Source organism: Scyliorhinus canicula, chromosome 12, assembly GCF_902713615.1.
Source record: "Scyliorhinus canicula chromosome 12, sScyCan1.1, whole genome shotgun sequence".
NCBI lineage: Eukaryota > Metazoa > Chordata > Chondrichthyes > Carcharhiniformes > Scyliorhinidae > Scyliorhinus > Scyliorhinus canicula.
The window spans coordinates 11100768-11112841 of record NC_052157.1 but is presented as its reverse complement, the minus strand read 5'-3'; the positions used below and the strand labels follow the sequence as shown (position 1 = coordinate 11112841).

The following is a 12074-nucleotide window of genomic DNA, read 5'->3' as shown; positions in this document are numbered from 1 at the left end:
TCTCTAAAATGATAATGGCATGCAACAGGGCAGATAATGCAAAGTATTTCCTCTGGTGGGAAAAACCCAGAACCAGGGATGAGTGATACCCCTGTACCTACATTTCTTATCGTAATATTATGACTTGTTTAAGCATCAAGTCTAAATTATTTTCAAAAAAACTGGAATACCCTAGAGGCCCTAATCTATAATGAATGAAATGAAATGAAAATTGCTTATTGTCACGATTAGGTTTCAAATGAAGTTGCTGTGAAAAGTCCCTAGTCACCACATTCCGGCGCCTGTTCGGGCAGGCTGGTACGGGAATTGAACCTGCGCTGCTGGCCTGCCTCGGTCTGCTTTAAAAGCCAACTATTTAGCCCTGTGCTAAACCAGCCCCTAATCTAAAGGAATGAGAAACCAGTAAAACCTGAAAATGAAGGGTGCCAGTAAAGCTTGCATACCTTCAAATGGAACCCCAGTGTTACTGATTTTTACTGGAATTTGAAAATTGCAAACTTTTTTTCCTTCTGCAAAGATATTCCACATATCAGTTTTTTAAAATAAATTTAGAATACCCAATTCGTTTTTCCAATTAAGTGGCAATTTAGCACAACCAATCCACCTACCCTGCACATCTTTGGGTTGTGGGGGCGAAACCCACGCAAACACGGGGAGAACGTGCAAACTCCACACGGACAGTGACCCAGAGCTGGGATCGAACCTGGGACCTCGGCGCCGTGAGGCAGCAGGGCTAACCCACTGTGCCACCGTGCTGCCCAACATACCAGTTTTAAAGACATGTATTCATCCAAGTTGCCACATAATGCCCTTACCTTTTTTACAGTGCAGCCGAATCTAATCCTGAAATGGTTCCTCCATTGTGAGGTAGATGTTCAGCATGGATTTGTCCCCGTTTAGACTGCCCTTATACAGCGGGGGGAGTCCGCCACTGTGAATCCTGCTGTCACACCCGCTGCATGCTCACGTGCTACATCGGCAAGGGGGATGCTTTCAGACTTTGTGAAGTCACAGATACCAAGCCCTGTCCGCACAAATAAAACAAGTAGGTTGGTTGGATGTTGTAAGGAAACAATATTCTTCGACCTCCTGTCAAAAGCACTTAATTCTTGCATTGCCATTTCACCACATCATCAATTTCTGCAGAACCGTTTCTCTTTTAGCTCAATGATGGAAAGAGGGTTGACCCCTACTTGTTTCAGGTTTCGACCAGCGTTTGAAGTTTCTGAATTCCAGTTACAAAGCAGTTACATCTCTCAAGCCTATCCTCCCCCCCCCCCCCCCCCCCCCCCCCCCCCAGTTAATTCTAGGCTTTGGCGTTTCCATAGAATCCCTCCATTCAGAAGGGTGCCATTTGGCCCATCGAGTCTGCACCCACCCTCTGAAAGAGCACCCCACCTGGGCCAACTCCCCCCCCCCCCCAGCCCCCCCATCCCCCCCCCCCCCCCACCCCAGCCCCCCCATCCCCCCCCCCCCCCCTATCTTTGCAACTCCACCTAACCTGCACAAATCTTTGGACGCTGAGGGGCAATTTAGCGTGGCCAATCCACCTGACTTGCAGATTTTTGGACTGTGGGAGTAAACCGGAGCACCTGGACGAAACCCGCACGGACACGGGGAGGAGGTGCAAACGCCACACAGTCACAAGGCCCGAACGGAACCTGGATCTCTGGCGCTGTGAGGCAGCAGTGCTAACCACTGTGCCACCTGGCAGGTTTTGCATGAGTTGGCACTGCAACACACCTGAACTCATGTTAATAATCTAAACTGAAAAAAATGTACATTTAAGACTTGAGTTGAATTTGAAGGGTGTGACCCAATGGCAGCATGTTAATATTGTCAAGTCCATGCACCAGTCTATTCATATTGGGAGCATTCCAGCCAAAAACATTTGACTGTATAAACAGGATATAGTTGCTACAATACTTCTGCTTACTGAAACAATCATAGGCGCGGCTTATTCTCCTATTTTGAAAACTGCTAATCAGAGGTAGCCTAAAATCAAAGTTTTTTACATAGAAAGTTCTTCATTTTTCCACTACAGGGTTTTGCTTCAGTGATATAATGGACGAGGAATGCACTTCGTCACTCAGAGGTCAAGTGGCCCTCCCTTCAGTTCATGACGTCAAAGCAGCAACTATCTACACAAAGAACCATAATTTATTCTAAGCGGGAGTGCTGTTGTCAACACCAATGGAAATGTGTAGCAACATGATGCTCCAAAATGCCTGCCACAGAATTATGTGCAGCTGAATGAATATTTGATCTGTAATCAAAATATTCTTTCATTGAATATTTCAAGCCCCTTGTGTGCTGTTTTTAAACTCCGAGGACAAGATAAAAAGTCTAGATCTACAATGCAGGGCATCATCGAGGTTGACAAGAGTATAGGAAAGGATAGGTAAATAGTAGGTCAAACATAAATTGTTCTCAGGAAAACTGAGGCTTGGGTTATAAAGCCTGAGATTGCAAAGGAAGACTAAGAGCTGTAAGGAGCTCCAGAGTGTTAAGATTGGGTGAAATGTTGAGTTAGAGTTGCAAAATGTGAGATGGCCTTGATTGTACCACAGTGGAGTGGTGGTATAGGATGGCATGTTCCCATTTCAAAAGAAACAGTAGAGCATTGTACTATTGATGAAATAATGACAAGAAAGTTTGCAATATTGAAGAACGTATTGTATTGAAGGAATGGTCTTATTCTTAAAGGTGATCCTGGACATAAGAATGAAACTTTTAAAAAGTTTAACTGTGTTTCCTGAAGTGGTCAGACTTTGGGAGCCCAGTTTAGTCTGCGCTAATGGAGGGATTTGAGTATGCTACCATGATTCTGCGATGTTTGTTGGCATTAACAAAATTGCAATCTTGTTCAATACATCTCATTCCATGTTGTCAATGGCAAACAGTTTTAAAGAACAAAACCTCGGAACAAGGAACGACTGACAGGTGCCAATAAGTGCTCTGACATCTCCTCGAGTAAGAAGTCTTACAACATCAGGTTAAAGTCCAACAGGTTTATTTGGAATCACTAGCTTTCAGAGTGCAGCTCCTTCATCACTAGCTCCGAAAGCTAGTGATTCCAAACAAACCTGTTGGACTTTAACCTGGTGTTGTAAGACTTCTTACTGTGCCCACCCCAGTCCAACGCCAGCATCTCCACATCATCTCCCCTTTACACCATGTAGCTTTATGTGGCAATTCAGATGAATACAGTCCTTCACTAATTCATGCTTGCTTCTAGTTCTGTAATGTTAACAGTCGTTTATCACATTGGAATGAACAGGAAATATTAAAGCAATCAGGAATTCTTTATTATTTATGCTTCAAATTGCACACTGCTCTGTTCTTAATTATATTCACCAAATAAACATTCCATGCATACTCCATTATGTTTTGCATCTGAATATTTTAATATATTAAATCTATACATATTACATATATGTTGAAAAGTTTGCGCCCAGTGTTCCTATGCCACACACTAGGGTCACACTACAGATTTAAAACAATCATTTAACAAAAGACAAAGGCAGTCACTGGCACAGCCTAATGTTTACGTGCAGTTATAAATGCCTTTTAATTGATCTCAACATTTTAAAGTATCTATAAATACCTGCTGTTTTTCCTATTTAGGGCAGTGGATTTATTGAGACAGGACATGTTTACAACAAAACATCACAAATACACTCCCAGCTCTGGACTGTGAGCAACTTCAAGAGAAATTTACTAGTTTAAATGCTGAACTCTTCAACTCAATTTCACAGCAAATGACCACACAAGCTCAATAGTCTACATTTGTAATCTGCATTGGCTAAAGCACAAGAATTATTGAATGAAATAGCTGCAATTATTGATTTTGCAGATTGTATGTCTGGTCAAAGAGAGCATTTTGAGTAAAATGGACACCTAATATTGAGGCTGGAAAATGTTGATTAAAGTTTTCAAATGAAGACAGCATACTAATGAACCACTTAAATGCATGTGCAGGATTGACTGGATGTATGCTCTTGTCTGCAATTTCCCACACCAGCTTCCAATGTTGGCAAAGTTAGCAGTAAACCTGCAAACACTGGGGGAGGAAACTCCTTTATGTCTCAGAAAGTTAAATGCATGCTACTGGTAGAACTCTTACCTCTAAATCAGAAGATTGGTGTCCAAGTCCCACTCTGGAGACTTGAGCACATAATCTAGACCAGCACGTCAATGAAAAATGAAATGAAAATGAAAATTGCTTATTGTCACGAGTAGGCTTCAATGAAGTTACTGTGAAAAGCCCCTAGTCGCCACATTCCGGCGCCTGTCCAGGGAGGCTGGTACGGGAATCGAAACGTGCTGCTGGCCTGCTGGGTATGCTTTAAAAGCCAGCGATTTAGCCCAGTGAGCTAAACCAGACCCTGCAGCACTGAAGGAGTGCTGCACTCAGATGGATGTTAAACATCCCACGGAACAATTTGAAGAAGAGGAGGTGAAAGTTGTCTGGTGGCACAGAGCCTGTGTATTGCTGAAGAAAGGAAACATGCCATCGAAGTTGTTCATTTGCACTCATCAGGACTTACGCACGAGTGCCAAAGAGGAGAGTTTGCTACATTTCCCTGGCCAAAATTTATTTATCAACCAGAATCACCAAAACAAATTATCTGATCATTTCCTTGTTGCTGTTTATGGGGGTTGCTGAGCACGAATTGGCTGCTGTGTTTCATTATATTTGTAATGGTCGATAAAGTCATGTTCTAAAAGACATAGGAGCATCTTAAACATGGCACCACACAACTGAATAATTGTCCTCCACTATCATCTTCAATGTCTACTTCCAACTCTATAACATGGCACATCTCTGCCCTTGCCTCAGCCCATTTTCTGCCAAAACTCTCATTTGTTCTATTGTCACCTCCAGACTTGACTATCCCAAATCTCCTGGATGGACTCCCAGTCCCCATCTTCTATACACTTCAGCTCATGCAAAACTCTACTGCAAATCCTTTTCCACACCAAGTTCCACCCGGTGAGCATTCTTGTGCTCGTTGACCTCGCACCCTGCCCCATAATCCTCCAAGAGCTCTGCATTCCCCAAACCATGTCTTTCCCCAAGTTAGATGGATCTGGGCTTTAAGACATGGTTGTTGAGGTATAAAAATACCTGGCCCAGAAGTGGGAAATTAGGTATTGGAGCTACCTTTACCAAAGGTGAGGGTGGGGGTGGGGGGCAGGAGGAGGGAGTGAAGGCAGGAGTTTTACTTGAGGTAAGAGGACATAAAGAGAGAGCGGACATAAAGGGCGGAGGGGGACGAGTGACAAGAATGACAGCAGGTGAAGGATTGAAAGGATCGCCTCAACGTTCATTTGTAACCAAAATGTCTGAGGGTTTTGTTTTGTAGGCCAGAAATCATTCAAATGTAAAATAATATCTGTAATGAATGGATTTGGCGCCCAGTGGATTTGCCCATCAAGGTGAAGACTGCCCTACACAGTATTGGAGCTCACCTCACCCCAATGTTGGCCAGCCTGGTGAGGGTTTACCCTTCAGGCTTATGGTGTCCTTAGCCATCCAGAATGCACCAACAAAGATTGACCAGGAAAGGTGAAGTGGAACAGGTCACTTACCTCGAATTATCATGCAGGTGGCTGCATAGAGGGATAAGAGGCAGAGTGATATCATACCAGTTTTCCAGCCACACATGTCTTCTTTGCCCCCCCTGTCCCTCTGCTCTTCGCCACCTGTTGCCCAGGTGCTTCTGCACGTGCGCGGGTGTCACAATGGAAAAGCGCGCACGCGCGTCCCACGCGCCGCCCTCACCTGTGGCGGGAACCCCGCGGAAGCGGCAGGTGAGGGGCGCGCGCTCGCTGGGAACTCACCTGGGAAATGCTGGACCAGCCAGCGGGGGCGACGGGCGGGGCGGCGGGCGGGAGCAGCGTGTTCAGCGTGGGTGCATGTGTCCTCCTGTTCATCTGACACTTCTTCCACCCAAAAACAAACCGTTTGCAACCTCCCCGTCTTTATTTTGCTCTTAGTTATCTTCAAATTGGAACGTGCCCCCATCCCCTTCAATCTGTGCGCGGGGTGAGGCACAGACTGTTTGTGCTGCACAATCCCACTTCTGGACAATCTCATCAATTCCTAATGATTCCCCAAAGACAATCTCACCAATTCCTAATGCTTACCTTTAAACAATCTCACCAATTCCTAATGTTTACCCAACAACAATCTCACTAATTCCTAATGTTCACCCACAGACAATCTCGCCAATTCCTAATGTTTACCTGTAGACAATCTCACCAATTCCTAACATTTCTCTGGCGCCTTCCCCAACTCAAGTTTACCTTCTGACTTTTTTTTAAACTCCTTTCATCCTCTTGAATTGCTCCCCGGTGTTGCCCCTCCAAGGGATGTGAATGCTGTGTCAAACGTCAAGTGTCAACTTCACATCCTTTGTTGCTAATGGTTGAATATTAAGCACAAAGAACCAGCTCTAGGTTCCAACACCTAACAAGCGCAGAAAGGAGAGGTTAAGTATTGTAAAGATGGGAAGAGGTTGATAGAATAGAATCATGGATTGTACATAAATTGCTTTGTGATTAGCAACTTAATGATGAGGGCTATAATAATGGCCGCTGGGAGTGGGGGGGGGGGGGGGGGGGGGACTGAAGTTGGAGATTGATTTGAGCGGAAGGACTGTTTTCACTACAGATCTAATCTAAGTTAGATGTTCCTCATGCTGACATGAAGTGAAAGAAAAGTCAAGATCCGAGTCCTATCCTGTCCTCGGGGGACATGCTTGCACCCAGGACAATGGCTAACCCAGCTGATCTTTCACATGCCGTGCACATGACAGTGCCACTGAGGCCTCTTGTAATAACCCTGATACTACCCTGACTCTATCAATTCAATGCAGACCAGAGATTGAAGGATGCATGAGAAACACATTGGACTCGAAACATTGAGCACGATTCAACTAAATGGGAACAAAGTCCTATAGAGAGCGCATTTAGCCGCGTGTTTCCTGATACTCACAGCACTGAAAAAAACCTGGCTATTTAACACCACTCGCGTTATATAAGGGGCCTCAGCGGGGAACGCGTGGCAGAGGCTGCACATAGCCCGTTTGCTGCGTTGAGGAGCTCCGCTCGCCAGAACACACCAGTACAGCGAGTGCATCTGAATGCCGTCCTGATCTCCAACGGGAGCACTGACCCTGCAAAGTCCCAAAGAACAACAGGGCACAACATCCATGCAGGGCACCCCAGCCCAATCGGCAGGGCTCAGAAAATGTCAACCTGGTGTGTGGCAGTACACAGGCATCTTGGCAGTGCCAGGCTGACACCAGATGGCACTGCCAGGTTGGCACTGCTGGGTGCACAGGTGGCACCAGCAGTGCCAGGGTACCACCCTCCCCAAAGGGCATGCACCTGGCAGCCTCCAATCCCCTGGGAGACCCCTGCGAGTGCCTTTCCAATTGGAACCAGTGCTGAACGGCACTCGCCCGACATTTCTGAGGCAAAGGGGATATATGCCAATGCTTCAGTTACCTCAGGAAACTGCATTTTAGAGTAAAACTAGCTGTCTCACTTTAATATACAGATTTGCTAAAACGTGATCCCACCCACAATGGGCAGAATTTACATCGCAATGTCTCACGAGAACGACTTAGATTTTGTGCGGCGTTATGTTTGGGGCGGCATGGTGGCACAGTGGTTAGCACTGCTGCCTCACAGCGCTGAGGACCCAAAGATGTGCAGCGTAGGTGGATTGGCCACACTAAATTGCCCATTAATTGGAAAATAAAAGAATTGAGTACTTTAAATTTATTTTATTTAAAAATATCTCACGAGGCATTGCGAGCCAGGTAGATCCCGGGTGCGGGGCTCCCGGCTTTTATCAGCCACGCTGCATCGCGGCGAGCTGCTCTCCAGGTGCAGCATGGCCATTGGATCACGCTAATTAGCTCTGTTTTTCCCTCTCCTCTATAGATGCAGCCAGATTGGCTGAGGTTTTCCAGCGCCTTGTTTTTTTTTTCCTAATCTCCAGCGTCTGCAGTATTTTGCTTTTGCATTATTTTTGTGTTGACTCGCTTCCAGGACCTTGACACGAGTATGTGGTATTCCTTGATTCCTCTTTCAATAACGGTTGGATACCAGTAGCATTGGGGCTAAATGGAGTATGGAACTTACTGAATTGCGAAGTAAACCGAGTACGAAGAAAACACTACACATCAGATGCCTGCATTGTGCACAATTGTCTAATGCTTTCCTATTTACAAAATAATACACATTTCTCTGTATACATTGTTGCAGCCTTGTGAGGTGAAGCAAAATGACTCCCTGTTCTCCCACTCCAGGTTTGAACGTAGCAGGGCTTTTTTGTGAATGTAGAGAGGATGTGCTTTGTCGTTTAGAGTCTATTTATTTACACTTCAAGATTGTAAAGAATTAGTCAGACAGATTTTCTTAGATTCAACAAAGTAATTCTTTTGAAACTATTTTCTTAACTTAAAAAAACGAGGTAAATCACAACTAGCATTTGTCTGCCCCCCCCCCCCCCCCCCCACACACACACACACACACACACACACCAGTACCGATGGTAAAGCATTTTCTTTACAGCTAACACAAACATGTTTACGGTGAGCTGTTACATGGCTGGTTTCGAAGCGATAGTTCCACATTGTGGCTATTTTGTTCAGTTGCCTTCCTGGGTGTCGTTGCATGGAGTAGATTTGCACGTTGTTTTCAAGAACATTGCACTTCGCAGTTGGTTTCTCTTCTCAGGATGGTTACCTTGCCGACTGGTCACAACACTCTCAAGGTGAGAGAGACAGAGATGGCGCATTGCTTTAATAGCCTGTGTACGGTACAGCGTTGTCTTTGTGCTCTCTCTCTCTTGCTTGGCAATGGTTCCTTAAAGAACTTTTCTGGGTGTATATTGCAGGGAAATTCTATTAGTCTATGCCTGCTGCAGTTATTGTTTCAGAACAGGTAATTGCTACCTGATATCTCATCTCAGAAACATTTGAAAAGTCTCGGGATGGTGCAAATCAACAGGGGATGGGGTCTTTCATGCCTGTGGGGGGGAGGGTGTTGAGTGTCTGTTCATTCCATTTGGTGGAATATGAAATTGTATGTATTGTAGCAGTCAGGGCAGCTCTGCCGTTGTCTCCAGAGGGTCTCAGTTTTTTATAAATCCAGTATGTTTATGGTTTTTTAAAAATACTTGTAATGTAGAGATGCTGGCATTGGACTAGGGTAAGCACAGTAAGAAGTCTTACAACATCAGGTTAAAGTCCAACAGGTTTGTTTAGAATCACTAGCTTTCAGAGCACTGCTCCTTCCTCAGGTGTGGAGATGCCGGCGTTGGACTGGGGTGAGCACAGTAAGAAGTCTTACAACACCAGGTTAAAGTCCAACAGGTTTGTTTCAAACACGAGCTTTCGGAGCACGGCTCCTTCTTCAGGTGAATGGAAAGGCTTGTTCCAGAAATGTTTATATAGACACAGTCAGAGATGCCCCGGAATGCGAGCACCTGCAGGCAATGATGACATTTTTTTCCTTTGGACCCACGGCGAGACATCACTGAAACGACTACACGATGACATCAATAAGTTCCATCCCACCATCAAACTCACCATGGACTATTCTCCAAATTCAGTTCCATTCTTGGACACACTCGTCTCCATCAAGGACGGTCACCTCAGCACCTCGCTTTACCGCAAGCCCACAGATAATCTCACGATGCTCCACTTCTCCAGCTTTCACCCGAAACACATTAAAGAAGCCATCCCCTATGGACAAGCCCTCCGTATACACAGGATCTGCTCAGACAAGGAGGAGCGCAACAGACACCTACAGATGCTGAAAGATGCCCTCGTACGAACGGGATATGGCGCTCGACTCATTGATCGACAGTTCCACCGCGCCACAGCAAAAAACCGCACCGACCTCCTCAGAAGACAAACACGGGACACCACTGACAGAGTACCCTTCGTCGTCCAGTACTTTCCTGGGGCGGAGAAACTACGACATCTTCTTCGCAGCCTCCAACACATCATCAGCGAGGATGGACATCTTGCCAAGGTCATCCCCACACCCCCACTACTGGCCTTCAAACAACCGCGCAACCTCAAACAAACCATTGTTTGCAGCAAATTACCCAGCCTTCAGAACAGCAACCACAACACCACAAAACCCTGCCAGGGTAATCTCTGCAAGACATGCCAGATCATCGACATGGACACCACCATTACACGTGGAAACACCACCCACCAGGTACGCGGCGCATACTCGTGCGACTCGACCAATGTAGTCTACCTCATACGCTGCAGGAAAGGATGTCCCGAAGCGTGGTACATTGGCGAGACCATGCAGACACTGCGACAACGAATAACGGGCATCGTGCGACTATCAACAGGCAGGACTGTTCCCTTCCAGTTGGGGAACACTTCAGCAGTCAAGGATATTCAGCCTCTGATCTCCGGGTCAGCATTCTACAAGGAGGCCTTCAGGAGACGCGACAACGCAAAATTGCTGAGCAAAAACTTATAGCTAAGTTCCGCACGCATGAATGCGGACTCAACCGGGATCTGGGATTCATGTCGCATTACATTCGGCCCCCACCAACAAGCCTGGACTTGCAGAGGCCTACCGACTGAACTGGCTTGGGACAATTCACACCTCTTTAACCTGGAGTTACCTCTCTCTCTGCATCTTTGATGATTTGATTGCCTGCAGGTGCTCGCATTCCGGGGCATCTCTGACTGTGTCTATATAAACATTTCTGGAACAAGCCTTTCCATTCACCTGAAGAAGGAGCCGTGCTCCGAAAGCTCGTGTTTGAAACAAACCTGTTGGACTTTAACCTGGTGTTGTAAGACTTCTTACTGTGCCCTTCCTCAGGTGAATGAAGAGGTTCGAGAAATATTTATATGGACAAAGTCAAAGATGTGATCCGATACTTTGAACGCAAGTCTTGGCAGGTAATTATGTCTACAGGTCCAGTTGGAGCAACTGGGAAGAGGGATAATCAAAGCTTAAAGAGGTGTGAATTGTCTCAAACCAGGACAGTTGGCAGGATTTTTCAATCCCAGACCAGATGGTGGGGGGCTAATGTAATGTGACATGAATCCAAGGTCCCAGTTGAGGCCGTACTCATGTGCGGAACATGGCCATCAGTTTCTGCTCGGCGGTTTTAAATATTTGACAGTCACTGGAATAAATTTTTGATTTGATTTGATTTATTATTGTCACATGTATTAGTATACAGTGAAAAGTATTGTTTCTTGCATGCATACCGTACATAGGGAAGGAAGGCGAGACTGCAGAATATATATATTTTTTTAAATAAATTTAGTGTATCCAATTAATTTTTTCCAATTAAGGGGAAATTTAGCAAGGCCAATCCACCTACCCTGCACATCTTTGGGTTGTGGGGGTGAAACCCACGCAAACACGGGGAGAATGTGCAAACTCCACACGGATAGTGACCCAGAGCCGGGATCGAACCTGGGACCTCGGCGCCGTGAGGCAACAGGGCTAACCCACTGCGCCACCGTGTTGCCCCTAGACTGCAGAATATAATGTTACAGTTATAGCAAGGGGTAGAGAAAAGATCAACTTAATATGAGGTAGGTCCATTCAAAAGTCTGATGGCAGGAGGGAAGAAGCTGTTCTTGAGTCGGTTGGTACGTGACCTCAAACTTTGGTATCTTTTTCCTGAAGGATGAAGGTGGAAGAGAGTATGTCCGGGGTGCATGGGGAGATTAATTATGCTGGCTGCCTTTCCGAGGCAGCGGGAATTATAGACAGAATCAATGGATGGGAGGCTGGTTTGCGTGATGGACTGGGCTACAAATTTATTGCCAGCTCTATTATAAGACAGCGATTGTTCATACATGTCTTACAACTTTGGACAATCACAAGAGGTAAGAGGGTACATTTTACAAACTTGTGTTTCCAGCTCACAACTTTGTCCAGGGAAAAGGTTTGGAAAATCATGGGCACAGTCCCCACAACTTTCTATATATTAAACTGTTTACATTGGCTGAGATGTGAAAAAAATGTTATAAAGATTGCTACTATTCTAGAGCCATGAA

The 12074-nt window shown here is 45.6% G+C and overlaps 1 protein-coding gene across 5 annotated transcripts in view; it reads right to left on the bottom strand.

Moving 5' to 3' along the window:
* The window catches only part of LOC119974644, an 86898-nt gene extending 81199 nt beyond the window's left edge, over positions 1 to 5699 (bottom strand). For all 5 annotated transcript variants that reach the window (XM_038813709.1, XM_038813712.1, XM_038813711.1 and 2 more), the window contains exons 1-2: positions 5596 to 5699; positions 816 to 1024 (exon numbers count right to left, since the gene is read on the bottom strand). The gene's annotated coding sequence lies outside the window, so the exon portion shown is untranslated. The remainder of the gene's footprint in view (positions 1 to 815; positions 1025 to 5595) is intronic.
* Between the last annotated feature and the right edge of the window lie 6375 nt (positions 5700 to 12074).